This window comes from Mustela putorius, unplaced genomic scaffold (assembly GCF_011764305.1).
Source record: "Mustela putorius furo isolate JIRA1106 unplaced genomic scaffold, ASM1176430v1.1 tig00000139_pilon_pilon_pilon, whole genome shotgun sequence".
NCBI classification, from domain to species: Eukaryota; Metazoa; Chordata; class Mammalia; order Carnivora; family Mustelidae; genus Mustela; species Mustela putorius.
In genome coordinates, this window is record NW_025421293.1 from 12,713,664 (window position 1) to 12,740,347 (window position 26,684).

Here is a 26,684-nt window from a genome sequence, read left to right on the forward strand (position 1 = left end):
ACCTTAGGGTGTTAGAAACAATAAGATGCTCCTCCTTTATACTGGATCACCGTTTATAATTACATTTTAGTACCTAAATTCAATAAACTATTTAATACATTAGAGAATGTTATAAAACAATTAAATATGATATTCCTTTCATACTTTAATTTTCTTAATCTTGTTTTGTAAGTTAACACCTAGGAAGTATTAGAAAGAATTCTGAATAACCTTAAATACAGATGGTGACGCAAAGGAAGACAGAAAAGCATACTCTAGAAAGTTGGACTACATATTTCAGAGCACCATCACCCAGTCCTGGAAACAGAAAATAAGAATTATGTAGGAATTGATGAGGGAGGAATTTTCATCATCACTGGTCGGTCCTTCGATCAACCACTGATCACTCACTGTCAGTGCGCTCTACCCCCTGAAGGAGACAGACCCAGCAACCCATGAGTCCTATCCTATGTTCTGCAAAGGGAGAGAGTGTGTGACAAGGAGTCTGGGGCAAGAAGGCTCGTTAGGGGTCAGAGAGAGGAGCACGGATTTGAACCAAGACCACCACAATGGCACATGTTATCTGCGAGTTCTGAGGCAGAGAGAAGAGCGGAGCATGTAAGCTGAGACTGTCGTCTCTAGGAGGCCATTTAAAGACCTGAGAGTAAGAAGAAGGAACCCAGAGAGATTGCTCAGAATGGAAAAAAAGAAGGTCAGATACAGAATGCACCAGGACACCAACATCTTAGTGACAAGGTAAAAAGGAATTAAGAGGAACAGTTCAAGGAAGACAAAAGAGTAATGTTGAAAAGGCAAAAAAGATGTGTCATAAAGCTGAAAGTCATAACAGTTCTAATGCTGCAAAAGGCAAAATAATGTAAAAAGTGGAAAATGTCCATTAGCTTTGATAACTGGGTTGTCACTGAAGAACCACAAGAAGGCAATGGCAGTGGTGTCTACTGGGTGTTAGTGTCAATCACCTTCAGGGTCCCTCACTACATATACTGCCTACTGGCTCGTATTTTCTTCTCTATGTCCAGGCATTTATATTACTCAGATTAATAAACAAATTTTACAAAGGAAATAGGAAAATGTTTATATGATATGGATCTCAATTAAATACATTTGGTTGAAATGCTTAATGCATTGGCAATGCGTTTCCCTGTGTTTTATATTTCTGATTTTGTAAGGATACTCATGTCAAAGTATATCACCTCCCTTCTAAGTACAGCAAACTCTAACTCAGCCATTAAAATGATTTTTTACAAAGTTCTTGACAAATGAAAATATCTAGGATATAATCTCAGTTTGAAGATGTTTACAAAATAGTTTATCAAATAGGATCTCAATAAATAAAAACATACATATAAGAAAGCGACACGTGACAAAATGTTTGTAATTGCTTACAGAAAATAGCGTTATGGGAGATTTTTTTCTGCTTACTCATACTCTTCAGTATTTATCTAACATATCACAATAAGCATGTGTTTTATATAACTTTACTAGCCATGAAGAGGAATAATTAAACCCTATTATAAAGCCAGAATCAATTTTCTTTCTTCCCACAAGTGTGTTTATAATGCAAGTTCTTCGAGGGAAATACTTCCTGTATTTGCTGTGTGAAGCAGCCAGAAGAGATCACATGGCTTTGGAAGAGAGCAGTCTCACAACAACTCAAAGATTATGTGCCAAAAATATCTGTAGTGATCAGGAAAGCGTGAGCTCCACAGCACTACGGAAAAGCTGCATATTAGAGTGACTCTGCCTGTCACCTGCACTCCCCAACGAGCCACCTCTGTGCCTGCTTTCTTGGGCAAAGTATTTATGTACCAAAACAGTTTCAGAGGTGGCTTGATCAATAAGACGATGCACAGAGAGATACCAGAGCATAGAAATGCCTATCACTGCGGGGTATGTGCTTATACACATGTCAACTTTTCATTTCATAAAAGAAATGATTCGCAGCAAGACTTGCAGGTTACTAGGAAGAGTCCTGTTGTTCTAGTGACTGTTTCACAAACATGCATGGTGATATGAATTATCAAGGCCACTTGTGAAAATGTAGATTCCTGGGCCCAACCTCTAGGATCAGAATCTCAAGAGATATGGCCTAGAAACCTGTGTTTTTTAAGTTTTCCAGGACACTAATAGCACCAAGGTCTGAGGATTGTTTTCCTGAGAGTATTTCAGAGCATCAGCTGAACCGCTCACTTTCCCAATTTCCTAATTTTCCTTCTGCAACTGTTCCCAGGAAATTGTGCACACCCTTTTCAGACCAGCGTGAAGAAGTGCCGGTGCTCCTTGGAGATACCCTGGTCTGTAACTATCATTTCAAATTTCACTACTTGTCAGCCTTCCCTCCATGCATCCGGAAAGTCTGCTAGAAGTCAGCTGCTGTCCCCCTTGCCAGGAGTGGCCACCCACTGGTTCCATCTAACTGAGAGGGCCCAAAATACCAACATCATTTCAGCCATTAGTCCCATTTCTAGATTATAAGTCAGACTAATAATCAGAAATGTGACATAAATTTATACTTTCATCACCACATCAGGTAAGACAAAGCAAAACAAACACCAACACATACACAAAAATCAACAGGACACACTGGAATGAGCCCAAATAGAGAACAAATAATTTATGATACATAACTAAAAAAGCATTCCGCAGACCTACAAGATGTTTTTAAAGAGTATTTAATAATATGAGAAATTCTCACTATTTAATGGTCACTTAAAGGAAACAACAAGACAACATACAGTATGGCCTCAGATGCACACAAATGTGGGTGCCTACGCATGCACACAGGCACACAAAGAATATATCAAAATGTTAATAGCAGTTATTTTGGGTGGGTGGGTGATCTTAGATTACATTTTCTTGGTATTCCAATATTTTCTAAATAGTCTATAAGACATATATATATATATATTTCTCTCTCTCTCTATATATATACACACACACATATACATACACATATAAATACACACATACATATATGTATGTGTGTATAAATATTTTTAAATATATATAATATAATATATATCTTTAAATATATATATTTTAAAATATATATAAATTTTTTTTCTTAAAATATATTTTAAAATATTTTTTAAATGTAAACTCCATGCCCAGACTGGTACCCAACCTGGGGCTTGAATGCTCAACCCTGAACAGAGATCAAGAGTCAGTCGCTTGGGCGCCTGGGTGGCTCAGTGGGTTAAGCCGCTGCCTTCGGCTCAGGTCATGATCTCAGGGTCCTGGGATCGAGTCCAGCATCGGGCTCTCTGCTCAGCAGGGAGCCTGCTCCCCCCCCCCTCTCTCTCTGCCTCTCCAACTACTTGTGATTTCTCTCTGTCAAATAAATAAATAAAATCTTTAAAAAAAAAAAAAGAGTCAGTCACTTAATCGAATGAGCTACATAGGTGCCCCAGAAAGAATTCTTTAAGAAAAAAAAGTCAGAAGTTACTTGGGGTCTTGGAATAGGAATTATAATTACAGTAATATTTATACAATTAGTTCTTTAATGTTTGTCTCCCCAATTATAAATAAAATTAGAGTCGAAATCATATGCATCTTGCTCACAACTATACTCTGAGTGCCTGGCACATTCTAGGAAGCTAATAAATATTGATTATGAATAAATGAAAGAAAGGAAGAAAAACAGGAAGGGAAGGTGGGAGGAGGGAATGGAAAAGCAAGGTCCGGATGAATGTGGCAGACAAGGAGCTTGTCCGTCAACTTTTTTTTTTTTAATATTTCATTTATTCATTTCAGAGAGAGAGAGCACAAGCAGGGAGAGAGGCAGAGGGAGAGGGAGAAGCAGACTCCCCACTGAGAGGAGCCTGACATGGCGTTTGATCCCAGGACCCTGGGATCATGACCTGAGCTTAAGACAGACACGTAAACATCTGAGCACCCAGGTGCTCCGTCTGTCAACTTCTAAAGAGTGTCCCTGTGGCCTAGCTTCTGTGGGGCATATGATAAACACTGAACATGTTGTGTATATGAATAAGTCAATAAACAGATATTTACTTCTTTGAAACTTTTTTCAGCTTTATTGAGGTATCATTGACATAGGAATCCGTAAGATATTTAAAGTGCTTGTCACAGTGATTTAATATACGTGTACCTCGTGAAAGGACCCTCATCCACTGAACACGTGAGGATTCCTTTTACCTGTCAGCTCGACTGGGCTAAGAGACGCCCACATGGATGGTCCAACGTTTCTGGGTGTCTATGAGGGTGTTTCTGGAAGAGGTCAGCATGTGAACTGGTAGACTGAGTGAAGAAGATCTGCCCTCCCCGGTGTGGGGGAGACCATCCAATCTCCTAGGGCCCCAAAAGGACAAAAAGGTGGAATCAGGGTGAATTCACTCTTTCAGCTTGAGCTGGGACGCCTGTCTTCTCCTGCTCTCTGGCTTCCACACTCCTGGCTCCCTAACCTTCAGGACTGCAATGGGAAATTGCACTAGTGGCTTTCCTGGGCCTCCAGGATGCACACGGGACATCATAGTGTGGACCAATCCCTCCTAATGAATCTCCAAACCAGCTCTATGTATCCTATCGGCAGTTTCTCTGGAGAACACAACCAATACACCCGTTAAGAGCACCCAGCGCCCTCTATCGTCCTGAGTCTGCTCAGTGCTCAGAGTGTCTTGGCATCTTCATGTTCTCCCGCTCCAAATGGGCACTGCTTTGGTCAACTCCATATTGTTTCTCTCACACAAAGGCTATCGACTTCTCCCAGACTTCCCAAGCCCCGCTCTGCCCCCAGCTTCTCTGTCTCAGCAGAGGGCCCTGTTTCTTTACCGACACTATTAAGTATAACATTCCCACCTGATTCTGCAGAGCCTACAAGAGGTCATAGATTAGATGCTATATTATCTTAGGGTCCCCTGTACTCTTCTCTCCGTGTTTATCACACATGCAATGGCACCGTTATTCTTGGTTCCCTGCTTAATGACTGTCTTTCCCACTCTGCTATAAGCAACTTAAGAGCAGGGACCATGTCTCATTGGCTCATTGCTGTGTCCCCAAACCTGGCACAGTATTGGCACAAGGACACAGCTAGGTTCTGATCTCCAGCGAATGAGCAGCCTATGGATGAGGTCTAGCAGGAAAGGGAGAGAGGGAAGCACGCTATGAAATGGGCAACCTGTGATCTCTTCCCAGGCCTCCTGCCCTGCTGCTGCTCCTCTTTTCATGAAACTTAACCATCATTAAGTGAACACATCACCCTAAAATTGTTGACGAGACCCCCCTTCAGGAGGATGGGCTGAGGATGCCACTGGTCTCCTTACCCACACCTCCCCCTGTCCCTCGAGCCCCAGGTCCTGCATTCCGCCTGCAGAACATTTGCCATGATCCACTGTTGTAGGAATGAGGCAGCGTCCTGCAGCATCCCCTACTTACCACCCTCTCTTTCCCGGTCCCTCTCCTCAGAGCTCATGGATCCCCAAAGCAGCCACACCACTGCTTACTCCTCCAGCCCCTCTCTCCTTCTCAAGGTTAATCTTGCTCGCTAAAGCTACATTCCTCCTTTCCAGTTTCCCTTTTCCCTTTCTCCCTCTGTCACTTCTGCGTCTCCCTGTCACCTTCGTGCATCAGGGAGTTAGGAACTCCCTGATCCCTCCTTACTTTCTGCTTCCCTTCAATGCCAAAGTTCTGGAAAAGCTGTCTTCTGTGGCGTTCACTTCCTCCCCACCCAGCACTCGTGTTTTTTTTTTTTTTCCATTCATTTTTTTCCCCAAAAGTTAGTATGTGCTCACAATATAGAAGGCATAACACTCCCAAAAGTGGCGGTAAAGCACCTTCCTGCCACTGGTGTCCTCAAGCCCCACACTCCCCTCACAGGCAACCCTGCTAGCAGCGTCTCCTATATTTTTCCAGAGCACACATGCACGCACATCTTAGTCATTTTTTATTCAAATGGAGGCATTTGTGTGCATTTTTTACCCTTTGCCTTTTTCACTTGAAGTATCTTAGAACGTATCCTACATAAGTGTATCCAAAGCTGCTTCATTCTTTACTGAAATGTAGTTGCCATATGATACCCTATTAGTTTAAGATGTACTGCTTCATTAAGGCAAGAACAAGTGCTATGAGCCCGGATTGTTCTCTCCTCCGACTTGCAGGCATGCTAAGCACAACTGAAACCAGACCGAGGAGCGACGGACATGCACTTGTGTTGGTGCTGCGCAACCAAGGTCAGGGCGGGAGAATCAATAAGATTGGTTCCCATGGATCATGTCAGATAATAATCTTTTTAGTTCTTTTTAAAATATCATACCACCAGAGAACATTTGTCTTCTACTTTTTATTGTGAATACCACTGCCTCCTTATATAGGTCCCTGAGGAGAGGAGAGGGTATCCTGTTTTCTGAACCATTTCTAGCATGTGGCTGCTCCATGGAACTGGTGTTTGTAAATTTCCACAGCTGAGGTGGGAAAGTTGTCCATCCTAGTCTGAAATTCGGTCTGTGGTCCACCTCGCGCTTCGGGAAACAGCCAGATCTCTCCCTATCATTAGACATTCTTCTTCTGTGGCATGTTTACTCTGGTTTGTGACAACCGTACAAGTGAAGGAAAATCTGAGCCATTTCTTTCTCTCAAAAGTTTGACATTCAGAAATTTCTAATTGCTTTTCATATGCATTTGACTTTATTTGTGTTGAAAGGTAATTTTAGGTATGAAACATTGGTGTAATTGTCTGAAATAAATCAGTGGGCTTCTTTCTAAACAATAAAAAATAGGAGACAAGTATCTTTTTTTTATCATAACTTGAAGAAAATTTCTTCCAAATAATTTTCCTTGAAGAAGAAAATCACCTGATAAGGACAAACACAAAATATTTGAGTATTTCGGGTGGGTCATAGTCTTATAAGGGAACATTAGCCCAGTGAATTGCTTGTAAATCCAGGCTAACATATTAACGTATTTTATTTCCAAAGTGTTTTGAGACCACACAGTATGAAAGGTGTTATATAAATGCAAAGTACCACTTTTAAATTAAATTTTCTTGGAACTCAAAAGACAAGTCATATGGCTTTTATTAATGTAAAGTTTATCTTGACCTTGCAGCAGAGAGTATAATCAAGTTGAAAAAATATTGGTATAATGTTATAGGGGTTAAAACAAACGTGGAATCTTAAAAAGAAGAAATGCTTCCCTACTTTTCAAACAAGATTGACTGTGTGACACTGGCTTGGTGATTTATCTGTAAAAGTTATACCGTGATCTCATAATTCAGTATTGGTAGGGCCACTCAATGCATGATTTATTAGGTTTCTCTTTATCCTAAATGCCAGCAAAAGACACAGGCTATCCAGCGGGCTTACTTTTTCATTGACTACATGTAAAATGTGCACGAGAAGCAAAATGAGGATTACAAGAGAGTGAACTCTTGCCACTATCACTGAAAATTAATAATAAGCCACAAATGAATTATTACAATTTTGGCAAACAAGCAAAAAATTCTATTTACTCATGGTCCTCAGAGGAAAAAAAAATTGTTATGGTAAAAAAAGGTCAATGTTGTCTGGTGCTTGAGACGGAAGTACAGCATGTCGGTTCATACTGGATATGGGGTAATCACCACGTGGAGGCCCAGCCAGCCAGTGCTGGGCATAATGTGAGAGCCAGGAGGAACAATGTGGATTGCCACACTGACGGACGGCCACCAAGCTGTCTGTCCCAGCTGTCTGTCCCCCTATTTGTTCAAAAAGTTAGATCTGCTCTGGGTTATAAACTGTAAACCTCTCCTAAGAGCAACACTGTCACTGGGTACTTCTCCAAGGCAATATTCTAAGAAATGGACAAATATATTTGCAAGAGCGTTTAGCAAATATGTTTTGTAGCTCAACAGCTCAAATACAAAACATTCATTTCCACACAGATGATCAGAACAAGCATTTCTAAACTGGAGATATTTTTGTTTGCAGTAGAAACATATGTTCTGGATGTCAAAACATTTCTAAATAAAACATGATTCTTGCAAAAGGTATTTAATTTGGCAAATATGGGCTTGTGTAGACACAGACACAAAGTGTTTTAAAATTATGTATGGACTCATCAAAAGTAAAAATAATAACTTCCAATTATTTGCTTACTCTCTGAAAAGAACTGAGCAAAAGCTTTTTATCTATCACTAATTTAATCCTGGTTTTTATTAAAAGTGAGAAACAGAGAAGGAAGCTGAGAACTGAAGAAGTAATTTGTGCAAAGTTTCACAGACTGTAAAAGAATGGAATCGCATTGGGTTGTAAGCAGTAACAGCAACGAAGATGTTTAAGAGACTTCTGAAAATAGTCCATTTTCTCATATAATAAATATTTAGAGAAAGGGAGCCAGGGGCTAGTGGCTCAGTGATGTCAGTCAACAATCTTGCCCCTTCCACCTTTCTACAGATGGAAGGGAAGCTAGGAAACCTCAGGGAAGGATTAACATAATTTTCATAGAGAAGGGCTTGGCCAACAAAAGTTCTCTGTAAAGAACAGACAGTAAAAAGTTTCAGGTTCACAGGTACATGGTCTCTGTCCCAACTACTCACCCCCACCTGTGTCACTGGAAATTGGCCACAGATGATGCGTGAATGAATAGGTGGTGTGTTCACAACAACACAAGTCTAGTGGAGGGTGCTGACTGGCCTTGGCCAGCTGTGCTGACCTGACGAAGGGCAGCCGGGACTCGGCCAGGGCATGGGCAGGTGCTCCAGGTTGGCAAGAACAGAACCACAGTCCTGATGAGAAAGCCAACCGGCTCCCGGGCCTGACACACAGCACACCTAGACCTCGAAGACTCGGAGTCCACACTCCCAACTGCTATGCGACTCTATCATTTCGCCTGGAACAAGTTCAACTCAGAATCCACACACATGGAAGCTGGAAGATACTCTGCACACGATTTACTCCCACAGAGGAAGATTTTAGATGAAGAAACTAAGGGCTGTGGAGTATGTGACTTCATGGAAGTCACAGGATGAGCCAGAAGCAGAGAAGCAGAGAATTGTGTCTCCTGATGCCCTTGCACCACGAGTCCTTCCCCTGCTTCTCATCGGAGGAAAGCAGCAGCAGTGCTGGCATCTATGGAGCCATCAGAAAGTGCTGGCCACCCAGCACCAGGGTCATTTCTTCTCTGTGACACCCTTCAGTAAAGACGCACTTATTCCTGCTGGGGTCTCACTGTGTCCCAGGTCACACAGCCAAGAAGTGCCAGAGCCCAAATGAGAACCTGGGTTGGCTCTGCAACCCGGCAGCCTGTACCAAGCACCTCCTGCACACTCCATTGCTCTCCGGGATTTTAGAAAGGCTTGGAACGCTCGGAAGAAACACGCAGAAAGCCTCAGTTGCTATAAACTGCAATAATGCAATTAATTTGGCGGACACAACACTGAGAAAGGAGTTTGGAAGCAGCTGCAACATTACCACACTCAGCACTGATGGTCCTAAAGCGCTTAATGCTTGCACTGCCTTGAATGTAGTTAAAAACAGTTTCCAGAATAGTTTTCCTTTTGGAAATATTCTAACCTATGGAGAAAAACCTTTCTAACAATCTTGGAACGTGTCACGGCTCCACTCTCGTTCCCTTACTCTGGGCTATTAGTGGGTCTATACTCCGTTTATCACTGTGCTGAGCTCACAGAAAAAACAAAGTGCTTCCCATAGTGTATTCAAAGCAATCTGAATCTAGAAACTTTAATTATGATTTTTCTTTTTTCCACACATCCTGAGAAGCCATAGGACGTAAGACCCCATTCCCCCCCTGCCTTTTTTTGTGGGGGGAGGGGAAGGCATCTAGAAGAGGCAAAGTCCTTCCTGTACCTTCCAATGCCTCTTCCCAAGTGACTTCATACAAATTAAGTTCCGTGCTTAGCTTGAGGCTGCATCCCACAAGCATTCCTTCCTTTATCCTCTCAATAAGCACTTTAAAACATCAGATTTTTGAGATCAATGCAGATTCCACTGCAGCAGTAAGAAACAATCCTCTGGTGCAGATACAGAGCACCCCCGCCCCCAAGGACCTCCTGTGGCACCTTTCACAGTCACTGGCACCCACCTCACTGACCCCTGGTGACCTCTAATCTGTCCTCCATCCCTTGAACTTCATCATTTCAATAATGGCACATAAAGAGATTTATAAAGGACGTGACTTCTGGGGTTGAATCTTTTCATCACCTTAATTCCTTGAAGATTCTCCCAAGGTGTTCATTCCTTTCTGTTGCTGTGATGTATCCCGAAGCTTAATTAACATTACCCAGTCAGGGGACACTGGGTTTGTTTGTTTGTTTGTTTGAGTTTTCAGTGATTATTAGTAGAAAATACTATGAATATTCATGTACTGATTTTTATGTGAACATGAGTTTTCACTTCTTTGGGAAAAATATCCACATGAAATGGTTTGTTCTAAATGCTATCTTGATCAAGTTTGATCAAATGCTATCTTGATCAAGGACACCCTGACTAGGACCAGTCAGTTCCTCTTGAGCATCGGATAAGTCCACACCCAACCACTTCTCTGACATGGCTCTCGTGTTCCAGGACCACTGTGCACAAGCCCTCATTACTCTGGGGCCAGGCAACAGCAACCAGGGACAGCCTCCAGACCCTGCAGGCTACTGAAATTATTCAAATTAGCCAATCCCCAAGGAGCCCAAGAAACCTAGATAATGTCATCCTGCTTGACACGGTATCTGTCTGCCACAGCTCCAGCTTGCAACTACCTGCATGGCTCTACTGGAGCCTGGCCTTTTCCTGTGGAGCTCTAAGTAACAAAGAGTTCTATCTTCTTACCTATCCTAGGGTCAGCACGCAGTGTCTAGCCATGAATCGAATCTTCAAATCTTATAAAATAGTCCAAGACTGCATTTGATGTATTGTATGTAATGGCATTTTTAATTTTATATTAAAAAAAGTCAATCTACTCCCATAGTTGTTGTACCATCTTACCTTTCTGCCAGCAAGGTATGTGAGTTATAATAGTAGGGTTTTTTTCTTTTTTTTCCCTGATGCTTTTTATCAATTTGAGGAAGTTCCACCTTCATTCCTAGTTTGCTGGGAGTCCTTACCAAAATAAACGTTGAATTTTGTCAAAAGTTTTTTTCTGCATAAACTGATTTGATCATGTTTTTTTCCCTCTTTTCGACTGCTGTTATAATGGGTTACATGAACTTTCCATGTTGAATCAATCAAGATAACTGAAGTAAATCCTACTTAATCATGATATGTAACTTGTTTTCCACATTGTTGAAATGGATTTGCTAATATTTTCTTGATTTTTATGACTAAAGGTGTGAGAAATATTGGTCTATAGATTTTATTTTTTTTTAACTGCCTTTATCTAGTTAGGGTATCAAGGTAATATTATTTTCATAAATTAGGAAGTTTTCTCCTCTCCATTTCTTTGGAAGAGAGTGTGTGAAACTGGCATTCTTTATTTTTTTTAAAGATTTTATTTATTTATTTAACAGAGAGAGAGAGTTCACAAGTAGGCAGAGAGGCAGGCAGAGAGAAAGGAGGAAGCAGGCTCTCTGCTGAGCAGAGAGCCCGATGCAGGGCTCAATCCCAGGTCCCTGAGACCATGACCTGAGCCAAAGGTAGAGGCTTAACCCACTGAGCCACCAGATGCCCCCAAACTGGCATTCTTTAAAAGGCTGGTAAAATTGGGTAAACTTCTCTGGAAGCTCACTTCAAATGCAATGACACTGGAAACTGTGGGCAATTTTTCATAACAAATTCAGTTTCCTTATTGGTTATGAGACTATTGAAGTTCTCTACTTCATCTTGGTTGAGTTTTGGTGGTTTTTCCTTTTTAAGGAATAGTTCAAGTCACTTAGGTGACCAAATGTATATGTGCAGAGTTATTCATATTACTTCTCTCAGTTTTTTGCAAGGACTATAGTGATTCCCTTTTCATTTCTCATATTGGTGATATTGGTGATTGGTATCTTTACTTCCTTCTAAGTCTTGCTATACTTTTGTCCACTGTACTGTTCTTTTCAAAGATTAAGCTTTCTTTTTTTTTTTTTATCTTTGTCAACTTTTTATTTAAATTTTAGTTAGTTAACATATAGTGTACTATCGGTTTTAGGAATAGAATTCAGTGATTCATCACTTACATACAACACCCAGTGCTCATCACAAGTGCCCTCTTTAATACCCACCACCCATCTAGCCTACCCCCCAACCACCTCCCTCCATCAACCCTCACTTTGTTCTCTATCCTTAAGAGTCATTTATGGTTTGCTTTCTATTCTCTTTCCCCCTGCTACCTTATGTTCATCTGTTTTGTTTCTTAAATTCCACATGTGAGTGAAAACATACTATGTGTCTTTCTCTGACATATTTCACTTAATATAATACACTCTAGCTCCATCCATGTTGCTGCAAATGGCAAGATTTCATTCTTTTTGATGGCCAAGTAATATTACATCTTTTATATATAACACTTCTTCTTTATCCATTCATCAGTTGATTGCCACCTGTGTTCTTTCCATAGTTTGGCAATTGTTGAATAATGCTGCTATAAATATCAGGATGCATGTATTTTGAATCTGTATTTTTGCATCCTTTGGGTAAATACTTCATAGTGCAATTAGAACCAGCATTCTTTAATAACAACTTTTTTCCTATTTTTGTTTTCAATTTCACTGGTTTCTACTGCGATCTTTATAATTCCCCTCCATTTCCTTTGGGTGTATTTTGTTCTTCTTTACCTAGTTCCCTGAGGTGAGAGTTTATAGCATATTGAAACTCTTCCGTTTTTCTAATGTAAGCATTTTAGGCTATCAATTTTCCTCTCAGCCCTGCTTTACCAGCATCACAAAAATTTTGACATTTTGAATTTTATTATCATTCACTACTCTGCATTTTTTAAAAAGTTCCTTTGTTTTCTTTTTGGCCCAAAGACAATTTAGAAGTGTGTTGATTAATTTCCCCATGTTCGGGGGGTTTTCCTGTTGTCTTTTTGTTACTGACTTTTACTTTGATTCCATATTCCAAAGAATATTTCTATATGATGTCAATTCTTTTCATTTGTTGAGGTTTGTTTTATGGCCCAGGATAATGTCCATCCTTGTGAATGTTCCATGCATACTTGAAAACATTTACTTTGTTTTTGTTGGGTGAGGTGTTTTATATATGTTAAGTTCTATTGGTTGATTTTGTTGTTCTATCATTGTTGATTTGGCATGTTTCTATCATTTACACTTACTATAATTATTCATATGTTAGGGCTTGAATTTGCCATTTTATTGTTTGTTTGTTTTCTGTTTAATGTGATTCTTGTTACTCTATTTCTCTTTTCTTATCTCCCTGTGGGTTATGTAAACATTTTCTGGAATACATAGTTATTTCTTTCTAGTGTTTTCCAGTATCTAGTGTTTAGTACAGTTTTCTTAGTGGTTGATGTTGGTATTACAATATACATATATAATTTACCAATCCGAATGAAGTTTGAAGACCTTACTTTTGCTAAGGTCTCTTTACTTTCTCCACTTTTTAAATGAAATCATTTTAGTATTTCATCTACATATACTAAGCACCATAGCAGATGCTGTTATAATTTTTGCCTCAACCATCAGATACTATTTAAGAAATTCAAGGAAAATAGGAAAATCTACTAAGTTTACCCCTATTTTTATGCATTCCAATGTTCCTCTTTCTGAAGTTTCAAGTTTTCTTCTGTTACATTATTCTTTCTGTTTAGAAAATTTCCTTTAGCTATTCCTTAAGGATAAGTTTGCTACAACAAATTCTCTTAGTTTTCCATCACCTGAGTATGTCTTGATTTCCTTTCATGCCTGAAAGAAGTTTTCACAAGATATAAAATTTGCCATTGACAATTTTTTTCTTTCAGTATTTGTAAATGTAAAATGTTCTTCCACTTCCTTTTAGCCTCCATGGATTCATATGATGGCTGCCATTAAAATTCATGTTCCCCTACAAGTAATGTGTCATTTCACTCTGACTTCAAGACCTTTCTCTTTTCTTTGGTGTTCAGAAGTTTAATTCTCTTGGTGTGAATTCCTCTGCATTTATCTGATTTGGGGTCATTCAACTTCTTGAATTTGTTGGTTTATGTTTTTTTGCCCAGTTTGGGATGTTTTCAGACATTATGTCTTCAAATACTTTTGGCTCAACCTTCCTTCTTTTCTCCTTTGGGTGGGTCCTGATGATGTGAATGTTACTGTCCCACAGATCCTTATGGGTCTCTCTCTTTTTCCCCCCAAGTCTATCTTTTCTCTGTTACTGAGCCAATCCAGTGAGTTTTTATTTTGGTTACTGTATTTTTCAGTTCTTTAATTTCCATTTTCTTTTGTTACACTTCTTTGCTGAGCTTTTCTATTTTTTTCATTTCTATGAAGAAAATTAATAATTACTTTTTGAAGTACTTTTATGACTTCATAAAAAAGTTTTTAAAACTTTTTTTATGAAAGTTTTAATATAATACACTCTATTATATGTATTATATTATATTGCATCCTTTGGGTAAATACTTCATGGTGCAATTATGCACTATATAAATATAAAATATTTCCACATAATGCCAACATCTGATTTCTTTCTGTCTTAGTTTACTGGCTTTTCTTGTAAACATTATGATTTTCCAGGTTCTTAGTATGATAAGTCATCTTTGGTTATATCCTAGACATTTTAGAGGCATGTAATAAGTCTTGATCCTATGTAATCTTCTCTTTCTTGCAGGGATCCCCTTGCTTGATGTGTAGCATAAGGGCCAAATGGGTGTTTTATGTACAGCTTTGTACCAGCCTCCTCTAATAGACCCTAGCAAAAGCAAGGGCACTGACTCCCACTACTTCATTGCCTCAGAGTGAGAGCAAAGATCAGCTCTGCTGTGGGCCCTACAACCACTCAGGAAGAGCAGGGGAAAGGCTGACTGCTTTGTTGCTGCACAGTAGAGCTGAAGTTCCTGTTCCACTGGGCCCAGCTGAAACAAATGTGGGGTGTGAGGCCCAATGGTAACTTGGCCATTTCTCACCAGCTCCTTAGGTCTTGTGGCTATTGAGTTGGGGTGATGCTCAGCTATAGTGAACACCAACTATTTTCACTGGGCAGAAGATGGAGGATCAGTTCCATGCTAAGTCCTGCCAACACCACCCAACGGGCAGCTCAGAGTACTTGCCTATATTGATAGAGTGGAATAGGAATAGAACACTGACTTTCACATGATGCAGTAGTGGGGGAGGGAGAGGCATTTTTTTCCCTATTTGTTGGCTAGCGCAGCACAGATGCTACCAAGAAAAAAAAAGGCACCTTTCTCTGAGAACTTTGGCTAGCAGGAAGAGGCTTTTTTTGGAGTTTGTGTGTGTGTGTGTGTGTGTGTGTGTGAGTGTATGAGAGTGTGTGTGTGTGTGTGTTTTGCTGGTTCACATGAGTGTTATCTATAGGTCTTTGTCTAGGACACATGAGCAATAATAAGAAAACTGGGGGATCTTGCCAACACCTTGATCCTTAAATGCCAAAGTTCCCAGGCAGGGCTTTTATTTCTGCTTTTCCCAGATGTCCTATGACTGTTTGCTGTGTTATATCCAGGAAGTTTTAGTTCTAAGGGAAGAACTGGGGAGCAATGGGGCAACTCCACCTTGGCAGAACCTGAAGTTAATAAATACCTCCTGAATGCCTATTATGTACCAGGCACAGATGAGCTTCTTATTCTCATGAAGCTAACTAAATTTTAATAAACGATTACATAAAAAATAAGGGTAGTAATTGAGTGCTCTTATGGGCATGCCCAAACCTACTTAACTCCCCACAGAAATCTATCTACTTCTTCCAGTCTGAAATTGTTTTTAAACAGAGCTTAAAGGCATATATCTCTTAAAGATAAAAGGCATATACAATCAGTAATTTATTAAACAAGCACAGAGTATGTGCTGGGTCCTGTTACAGGTATTGGGAAAGCAGTAGAGAACAAAATAATGAAAAGACTTACACAGATACAGCTTACTTCTACTGGAGGAGATGGGCAAATACAATAAACATAATTCATAAGAAGTCTATAATCTACATTCAATCAATTCACTCAATGTTAATGCCTTACCAAGTAATACCCTGCCTGAAAATCACTCCCGGTAAAAACGGCTATTTAATTTATAAATCCAGATGCCTTATTTCAGATCCTCCTCTGTTTCGAGAGAGGAGAGAGGCTTTGTAATGGGTGGCATTACAGAGCTGATGTGGGAAAAGAATTCTCAACAAAGAAAAGAGAGAATGCAGGAAGGGGAGGTTGGCGCCAGCTGAAGGCAGACATCCCCGTGCGAGGAAGGTCAGAGTCTTCACCACAACAGGCAAACGGATGCTGACCTGGACGGTTCAGCACATACATGTGCCTTGGTGGGAGCACCGGCATTAGCTCTGTTCCAAATCTCAGAACAACTGCGCATGATTTATGACGGCTTCATTATGAAGCAGCTTTCTCTCCTCTGGAAATGTTAATTTACGAATCAGAAAAAATGCCATTTTCATCAACAAGAAGCAGCTGTGGCATTGTTGAAAAAGTATTAGAATCACAAGACATGGCTTGCTTTTTAGCTCTGCTGTTTAGTAAAACTTGGGGTAAGATCCTTATTTCCTGGTGACTCAATTATCTCATCTGTAAAGTGAGCATAATCATATCTATGCTGCCCATCATCTCCCAGAGTTGTAAGGAAAGGTAAGACACTTGTAAATTTTGATCTAGTATATTTTTAGCATCAAAATCTTCACCCAGTGATCTGACATGTAGGTCCTTTACAATTCCATTAATCAAAAGCTGCTTTAACTGACATAAGGTTATTTTGAGTGTTCCTTATTTCATTCAATGATTCACCATTCCACCACAGAGACACTGATATGTTTGATCACAGGATGCTCCTAGAACCCACACCCACAGTATTAGGTAACACACAGTGTATGGACTGTATTACCCTTCCAAACGATGAAAAACAGAAAACTCTGAATTTCAAAGCATGTCTGGTCTCAAGGGGTCCAGAAAAAAAAACATTCTGGACTCTATCCATTTCAACCTGATCCAATGAAGGGAGGGTTAATCAGTGAAGAAAAGCTATCCTTTGGACATAACACCCATGGCTTCAACAAACAATCTTTAAGTGTCTACTATGTTCGTCCCTTATAAATACCAGAGACACTGAATGGAAAAAAAAACAAAACAAAAAAAAAATGAAGCAATACATTAGGAGCTTATATCCTAATAATGGAAGACATAAAATAAATATTGTAAATAAGTATAAAAGGCAATTAAGTGTAATGGAGAAAATGAAAATAGGCATTTTCTCAAAAATTTGAGACATGCTTGCCTTTATGACCCAGCAATTCCATTCTTTGTCAAAACCCAACAAAAACATGTGCTCACGTGACCAGGGGACATGTGTAAGTACAGTCTTCTAGCAGCACTGTTTGTCATAGTCTGATGAGGAAACAATTCCAAAGTCTATTAATGCTAGAATGGATAAACACACTGTCGTGCACGTATACCATGGAATATTAAACAACAATAAAAATGAATGTTTGCTTTCTCGAACAAGTACGAATTTCATAAAAATTAACATTGAGTGAAAGTGTTCAGATGCAGTAGAATACACACAGTAAGATTTCATTTATAAAAAGTCCAAAAACTGAACGATAGCACTTACATGGCAAAAATGACAAAGAATCACAGAGTAGTTACTATACACAGAAGTCAAGAGAGCTGCTTTTTTAAGGGGGAAAAAGGAAAAATCTGGGGCTTTTCAGATGACACAGTGATCCTTTTCTGGACATTGCTTCTGCAAATACATACTTTATGATAGTTAAAACTGTACAACTATATTTTAAAACCCTAGATATCACATCGTAGCAGATCACAGAAAAATGCAAATATGGTACAGAGAGGTTTAATGTACCCTCCAAACAACTTCCCCTAAAGATAAAATACCAAGCCACAGTATAATGATCAAAATCAGTACAGGTGCTGGTACACTCCCCCAGACCTTATTTAGATCTCCCTAGTGCCAGAGGGACTCATCCGCACGTGCATATAGTTTTATGCCAGTGTAACATGTACATAAATTGTGCAAAACCACCACAAGCAAGACACAGAACCATTCTGTCACCACAGAGATCCCTTGTGCTGCCCCTCTCTATTCACATCCGTCCCTCTTCCTGTGCTGCCCTCCTGAGCTCTCCTGTCTCCCAAGTCCTGGCAACCACTTCTCTACCTCCGTAACTGTGTCCTTTTGAGAATGTTATCTGCATGAAATCATACAGCATATAAACTTTTGCGACTGGGTATTTCTCACTTAACACAATGGCCCTGAGATCTGCTCAGGTTGTAATAGTAAGTTCATTCCTCTTTGCTGCTGAGTAGTGTTCCACAGTAAGGATAGACCACAGTTGGTTTAATCATTCATTCACTGAAGAACATCTGGGTTGTTTCTAATTTTTGGCTAATTACAAACGAGTTTCTAAATTTGGCTATAACAAATAAAGCTGTTGTTAATGTTTGCGTGCATGTTTTTGTATGATCCTAGTTCTTCACTTCTCTGGAATAACTGCCAAGAAGTGTGATCACTGGGTCATATAGTAAGTGTATTGATATTATTGATAAAATGATTATAAATCTTTCAAAAAATATGTGGCTTGCCCATACGTCCTCCCAGTCCATAGTTTCTTATTCCACTGCCTTCACAACATCTGTTACACAGCAAAAGTCTCCAGTTTTGATGAAACCCAATTTACTTACTTTTCTCATTTATGAATTGTGTTTTTGGTGCCATGTCTAAAAAATCTTCACTAATTCCTAGGTCCTGAAGATTTTCTACTATGCTTTTTCTAAAGACTTCCACAGGCTTACATTTTATACCCAGATCTAAACTGCACTCTTAGTTTATTTATGGTTTTTTGCATAAGCTGTGAGTTTTAGGTTAAGGTTCATGGTTTTTGCCTTCTGATGTCCAGTTTCTCCAGCACCATATGCTGAAAAGTTTATTTTTCCTCCACTGAACTGCTTTCTTTAAAACTGTAGTAAAAAATACGTAACATAAAATTTATCATTTTAACTACTTAAACGTACAATTTAATAGCACTGAGTATATTCACAACATTGTGCAACCATTGCTATTTCTACATCTTTTTCAACATCCCAAGTGGAAATTCTGCACCTATTAAACAAACTCTCCAATCCCTTCCTTTTTTTTTTTTAATTTCTTCTCAGCGTTAACAGAATTCATTGTTTTTGCACCACACCCAGTGCTCCATGCAATCCGTTCCCTCCTTAATACCCACCACCTGGCTCCCCCAACCTCCCACCCCCTGCCCCTTCAAAACCCTCAGATTGTTTTTCAGAGTCCATGGTCTCTCATGGTTCACCTCCCCTTCCAATTTCCCTCAACTCCCTTCTCCTCTCCATCTCCCTATGTCCTCCATGCTATTTGTTATGCTCCACAATCCCTTCCTCTCCCAGCCCTTGTAACTTCCACTCTCCTTTCTGTCTCCATGAATTGGCCTGTCCTAGGTACCTGCTATAATTAGAAGCAGACGGTATTTGCCCTTTTGTGTTTGGCTTTTTTTCCACTTAGCATACTTTCAAGGTTCACTCAAGTCATAGCATTTTTCAAATGTTCCTTTTTATAGTTGACTAATTCTCCACTGTATGTATAGGTTGCATTATCTTCATTATTCATCTGCTGGTAGGCACCTGAGTTGTTTCCACCTTTTGGCTATTACGAATGATACCACCACAAATGAGTGTGCAAATATCTGCTTAAGTCTCTGCTGTCAGTTCGTTGGGGCATATACCTAGGAGTAAAATTGCTGGGTCATGTGCTAATTTTGTTAAATATATTGAGGAATCACCAAACTTTTCCACACCAGCTGCACTATTTCACATTCTCATCAGCAATACACAAGGGCTCCAATTTCTCCATATCTTCAACAAGATTTGTTATTTCCTGTTTTTATAATAGCCATCCTAGTGGGTGTGAAGTGGGTATCTCTTTGTGGTTCTGATTTGCATTTCCCAGATGACTAATGACGCTGAGCATCTTTTAATATGCTTTTGGCCATTTTTAAAAATCTTCTTTGGGGATGTATCTATTCAAATACTTTATCAACGTTTCTTAATTGGGGTGTTTTTTTTTAAATGGTTGAGTTGTAGGAGTTTTTAAAAACATGTATATTTTGGATATTAATACCTTAACAGGCTTGAATTTGAGGGATCTATTAGATTTCCAAGTGGAGATGTTTCATAGGCATGATAAAGTTTAACTGACAAAGTATGGTCTGTGGGTCAAATCCATCCCAGGTCTGTTTTTATATTGCCCAAGCTAAGAGGCCTGAGGTCACTGTATCTCTATCCACAGAAGTCAAAAGGAATACCAAACACTTCCTACACTCTATCACTCACATTTTTGGCCAATTATCTGCCTTTGCCCAAAAACATTAATCCAAGTATGCCCTTTATCCCGTGTTGCTGAAGCCAGATTCTATTGGCTCACATGTGCCAATTTTGTGCTTTTCTATCCAAATCCATATGAGATGATGCCATGCTGGTAGTTGAAATCTGTTTTGGTGGGAGTATTAACACCACGGAAATTGGCAAATGCTATCAATTAGGATTTTTCCTTGCCAAAATCCAGCTACTAAACATTTAACAGCACAACACTGCCTTTATCCCTGTTGATGGGTAAAGCCCCAGAAGCTTAATTTTTCTCTCATTTCTTACACTCAAACCCCTAGATATCTCTGCGCATCTCCTGCTTCACTGCATCCCTCTTTGGTTCCACAGTCTTTAACCACTCTCAGTGTGCCTAAGGGACTCACAGTTGAACCCCCGCAAAACGCCCGCTTGGTTGGTCCACCTTTTCTCTGAATTTTTCCTTCCTTGTCTTGCTCCACTTGGAACCTGGTTCTCCCCCGTTGACCCTCCTGTGCTTGCAAACCTCTCTGGACTTCCCATAGCCTCATACCACTGGACTTAGAGCTGAGGCAGCTGTCATCCTAGCTTCACAGCTCTGTCCAGTCCACTCTACCTTCTTCTTACCTGCCTCCATCTTTAAGCCTCATGTGATCTAACTTCATTTCCCACTATCCCCTCACCTTCTAGTCAACTTCTGATGTGGTCTCTCCCTTATTTTTTATGATCTATCTCTTGGCTCACCATTTCCACATGCACATTGATAGTCCTTCAATCCACATAGGATCAGTCTGGGCTATCCAGAGATATTTCCTCATTCTCTTTTTGCTTGAACAGACTTCCAAACTTCAAAAGTTCTTAGAAACTCTGTGATCAAAGAAATCTCCCTGTTATCACCTATTACAACTCTTTGAAATAATCCCTTATTCTCTATAAAATTATATGAGTTTTAATGAGATAAAAGCTCCTATGTTCTTATTTCCAAGAATAATTTAAAATCATTTTATCAATATCAACATTCAAGAAGAGATACTTATAACTGAGTTTTATTATATAATTCTCAAATGAAATCAACATTTGAGACATGTTTTCCTACACAGAGGTGAAAACTATGGTTAGCCACATAAGGAAGTGACCATGCCAGCAACCAACTACATAACACAGCAGGAAAGAGAAGCTCATGAAAAGAAGCTTATGTTGATGACAGACCTTTTACCTTCCCACAGTAGGACAAAACAACCGAATGCATTAGGAAGGCATAAAATTCAAAATAATTTAAGACTATACCAAGGTGTTTCACAATGGTTGTGGATCAATTCATATAGCAACACACCAGCAGGGCTGAGTTCTGCCAATATTTTGACATTTTAAAATTTCTGATTAGAAGTTACTAGGATTTTTAAGATTCTCATATGAGCTAATGAATAAGGAGAAAGGACAGGATGCTGAAAAGAAGAACCTGTTAACCAAAACCATATGACTCGAGGGAGAACACTATTCCAGAAGGCTAATGCTATCCTGTCATCTTCTCTATTGACACTGTCCAGCCCTCAGATATTTCCATCCAGTGAATGATCCTGTTGATCATGAACATCTCCCAGAGGATTTATTATTGCAATGCTTCTTTCTAGTTTCACACTTCCATTCTATCAAATGTAGTCAATATCCTGTCTGTAGGATGAAAGTATTGCAGATAAAAATCAATTCCCTTTGGAACTCATTTTCTGTAAAGCTTGGTGTATCATTGAAATTTAGGAACCACTGCCTTTCAAATTGGTCAAATGCTACAAAAAGGTATCTTAGTATTGTAAGAATTTATTCGCTACCAACCTGACTGCCCCACAGCCAAAAGAAGTTAAAAATTAAAAAAAAAAAAAAGTTTATCCTCTAAAAATGATAGAAAAAAGAAAATGAAAAGGAAATCACTTGGAATACTACAAAAATATATTGAAAGATGCACTTAGAAAAAAAAATTAAAAAGTTTTGGAAGTTAGTTTGAGCTTTTAAGCCCAACCCAATGCAGGTAGTCCAAAGCAGTCCTTGGGCTGAGGTCTGTTGGGGCACGAGTGTGTCCCTGAATGCTCAGAGCTCTCTCAAGTCCTCTCACTCTCCTCCATATCATCTCCTTCATGGAGCCAGTCCCTGAGTCTATGAATGAGGTTACTTCTGGACCTTTCCAGGCACTGGTTTCCAGTTCATTATCTTCTTCATCTGTGTATCCTCTCTCTTTCAATGATGCCTCAGTTTTTGTCTCAAGAGTTCTCAGCAGAAAGATGAATTTAGATAAAATTAAGTTTTTCATACTGGCCTACATCCAATAAGGCCAAGAAACGAAAGGCACTTCAAGGTGTTGAGGGTGGTGTGGAGTACAGGATGACTTGTCATATAAGAATAATGCATGGTAGGCATTCAAGATAACCCAGTACTATGGAAACAGGACCAGTGTGGAAGCCATCTGGGGGCATGTCTCCATTCTCACTGGAAGTCACGGACCTCCTCTTCACAATTCTCTTCCCCTCAATCCTACAATCCTTCAATTTACACAGAATAGTCACAACACTATGACCCACCATTCCTCAGAGTCACCAAGAAAATTCCTCAAAGACCTCAGGAAATTTTATATCCCAAAGCATTGTTAAGTCCTCCCAGAAGCCAAAATGACTTCAGAGTAGCTATTTCTCTATTTCTAGGATCCTTCTCCATTTAGGTGTAAGCAACTGCTATGTATGCATTTAACAGTTGGAAAGGGAACAGTCAAGTTTAGCAGATTTCCTCACATTATTAAATACAAACAACAAGTAAGCAAACAAACAAACAAAAACCTTCCCAACCTCACAGACATGCTGTGTGACCCAATTAAATTAGGGGGAAAAAAAGCCTTATAAAATGGTTTCAAGATTTCCCACTAGTGTTACAGATTTCATTTCCTGCTCTTATTTTCTACTTAATTTCATTACAAAGCTCAATAAAAATGCTTTGGACTTTTCAGGACACTCTCTCCTCAAGGATTATTTTTTTGAATGACAATAGCAACAACCAAAAATGTCTTTAATTGGCTTCCTACCTAGAGAAAGACAAACTTATTTTAAATAATCTTAACTAGGCTTTTTTTCTTCTCCTATTAGCTCAGTTTTCAACTTGTTAACAGGTACAGCAATGATCATATAATCATACAAACTCTATATTCTTCTCATATATATTGATGAAAAAAAGGATAACATCAGTTTATACATTAGGAGTCCATAACAAGAGAAGGGATAACAATCAGGGCTACATTCACTGGGTAATACAGTGATATTATTCTATTTTGGGGGGGATTAAACTGATTCCATGTATTTCTTTAGAATTCATAATTCTAAATATTAGAAAATAGGTAAGAGATTTCTTTGATGTGTCCACACTCATGTAATGTAGAGTCAAAGGAGCTTTAGAGAACATCAAGTACAGCTTTGTCATTTTTCAGGTAGAAACTGAGGCCCAGAAAGAGGACGTGACTTGACATTTAATGGAAGAAATAGGACGAAAGGCCAGATCAGATTCCTAGCGTAGTGCTTCTTCTTTCCTCTAATGATATTTAGGGAGCACTGACAGCAAGTAAGAACAATGTTGTGCAATCAGTGACAATGCCAGACCAGTCAGTTCTCATCCTCAGAGACCTTACAACTTAAGGGAAGAAACAAACCTCAAGTAAAGAGTTACACAAGGACCTGGTAATAACTACAGCAGAGAAAGATGTGGGATGTGTTATGAGAACAAATAGCAAGACACCTGACTTGGTGGAACTGGCGAAGTTCCCTAGAAAAAGTCACTTTTGAACTGAGCATGGGAGGGTGACCATATAATTTACCACACAAGCCAGAAGTAGAGGGGACACCCTAAAAATAATTAATAGGCATTAACTGATCTACAAAAGACATGAACTGGCTCTGCATGGCCCAACGAGGATGGAAGGTATTTCTGGAGCAGAAGGATAAGTCCATATTAACCAGGTGAAATGATGGAGTATCCTGGGCAGAGGGACGAACCAATAAGAATTCCCCGGGTCATGAAGAACATGGTTCATTCAAGGAAATAAGCTAACATCTACTGGAGGCTTACTTAATGTCAGGCATTATGTTACCACTTAACACGTTTCATCACATTTAATTCACACACACCCCTATAAGGTAGACACTAATAATTCAACTTCAAAAAAGAGAACCCAACTACGTAAGCTCAAGAATTTGTCCAAATCATAGCTAGAGTAAGCAATAAAAAACAAAACAAAACAAACAAAAAAACACAAACAAAAAACAAAAACACTAAGATTCAAATTCATGCAGTCTGACCCTAGATACTGCAAGTCTGACCATCATACAAAGTGGCATGGCTGAGTTTCAGACATGGAGATGAAGCCAATAAATTAGACCACATGAGGAAGTAAAGAACCATATTAGATAGACCTCATAGGTTACATTAGGGTTTCTGGTTACTCAGACCAAGATACTAATGGATTTTAAGCAAGGGATTGGCACTGTGTTCACGACTAGCAAATCATTCTGTCCACAACAGGAAGAATGGATTAAGTAAACCAAAGCAGACATAGGGAAAGAAGTTATAACACCCTGGCAGAAATTTATGAGAGATGCAGCAGTTGGGGCAGAGATGGTGACAGAGGTGGACACAGAGATGGGGGTGGTTTTGTGGAATATTAGGTGGTACAATAAAAAGAACCTGGTGATTGACCCGATGTAGTGGTGGAGGAAAAGGAGCATCAAGGACAATTCCCTGTTCTGGCTTGGACAACTGCTGGATGGTGGTGTCATCTACATAAAGAAAGGAGTACTGGAGGGGAGTCAGGATCTTTGTGAAGTGAAGCGGGACAGAGGGAAAACAGGATCAATGTGCCTTGGAAGATCTAGGAAAATGCCATGAAGAGGTCATTGAATACAGAGGTCTGAAGGCCAAAGAAATGGCTTGGGCTAGAGAAATAAATTTGTGAGTCATCTGGAAATACTATACTTGGTAGGTGAACTATGGACTTATGTGAGATTGCCTAAGGAAAGAAAATAAGGTGGGCAGGTAAAAGAAGTCTGAGGACCAAAGACTGGGGAGAGTTCAAAGCAAAGAGAATTTTTGGGGTGAGGGAAGTATTTTATACCTTAATTGGAGTGTGGATTAAGAATGGCATGTGTTTGTCAAACTTCACTGAACTGTACCCCAAAGAGGGTGAGTTTTATACTTTTTTAAAGTTAAGGAGGACGCCTGGGTGGCTCAGTGGGTTAAGCCGCTGCCTTCGGCTCAGGTCATGATCTCAGGGTCCTGGGATCGAGTCCCACATCGGGCTCTCTGCTCAGCGGGGAGCCTGCTTCCTCCTCTCTCTCTCTGCCTGCCTCTCTGCCTACTTGTCATCTCTCTCTGTCAAATAAATAAAATAAATAAATAAATAAAGTTAAGGAAAAAAAGACGTTACTTCTGGGTAGAAAAGACTCAGGGAGGAAGAAGTTGGGAGAGAGACTTGTTCTTCGTGCCCTGTACATAGCATGAGGACACAGATCCCATGAGAATGAGGCACAGTCATATTCAAGAGGACGGGCACTGGAACGGGAGGTGCTGAGCTATAGGGGACAGAGGTGGCATTCTGTCTCCATCTCTCTTTGGGCCTCACACCTCTCATTTCCCTTCTCCTGGTAGCCCCTATGCCATATCCCCCTTTGCAGAATGGCTTCCTCAACGAATTGTGCCCCCTCTGTAACTCTGTGACTCCAAATGATTCATGGCTTTGGTTTTTCCAAGAAACAATTCTATGGGCTTTATAGTGTCTGGATTTCTAACCACAGCTTTCTTTGAAGATTATAATTAGTCAATGACCAGCCAGTGCATTAATCGCTACTTCAGAGGAAGAGTCATGTGGTTCAAGGATGGTCCACCAGGTTCTGTCCTTCAGTAGGATACATGACTATAAGGCATTTTCTAGAGAAGGAGGAATAAACTGGAAAGGTTTATTTTATGTCATCAAATAGGATTTTTTAGAAGTTACAGATTTAATGGACCCAGGGACAGTGTAACTGAGACAAAGCAATGATATAATTAACCAAAGGTAAAGAAGTGAGAAACGAGATGTGTTTCAAAAAAATAACAAAAGTTGCCTAATCTGCGTAAAGCACAATACTTTCTGTAGTAGGATTAAAAAGACATAAGCTGGGACATGCTCACATGCTCAAATGAAACAGATGTCCCTGGGTGGAGAGAGTGCCCGAGAGCCGGGGTCAGGAGCTGAAGAAACAATGAGACATATGATATCTCAGAAGAAAAGGCTA

General features: G+C 39.7%; 1 protein-coding gene across 3 annotated transcripts in view; it reads right to left on the bottom strand.

Moving 5' to 3' along the window:
* Positions 1-26,684, bottom strand: part of SDK1 (sidekick cell adhesion molecule 1) — an 883,892-nt gene that overhangs the window by 442,532 nt on the left and 414,676 nt on the right. The gene's annotated exons all lie outside the window — the stretch shown is intronic.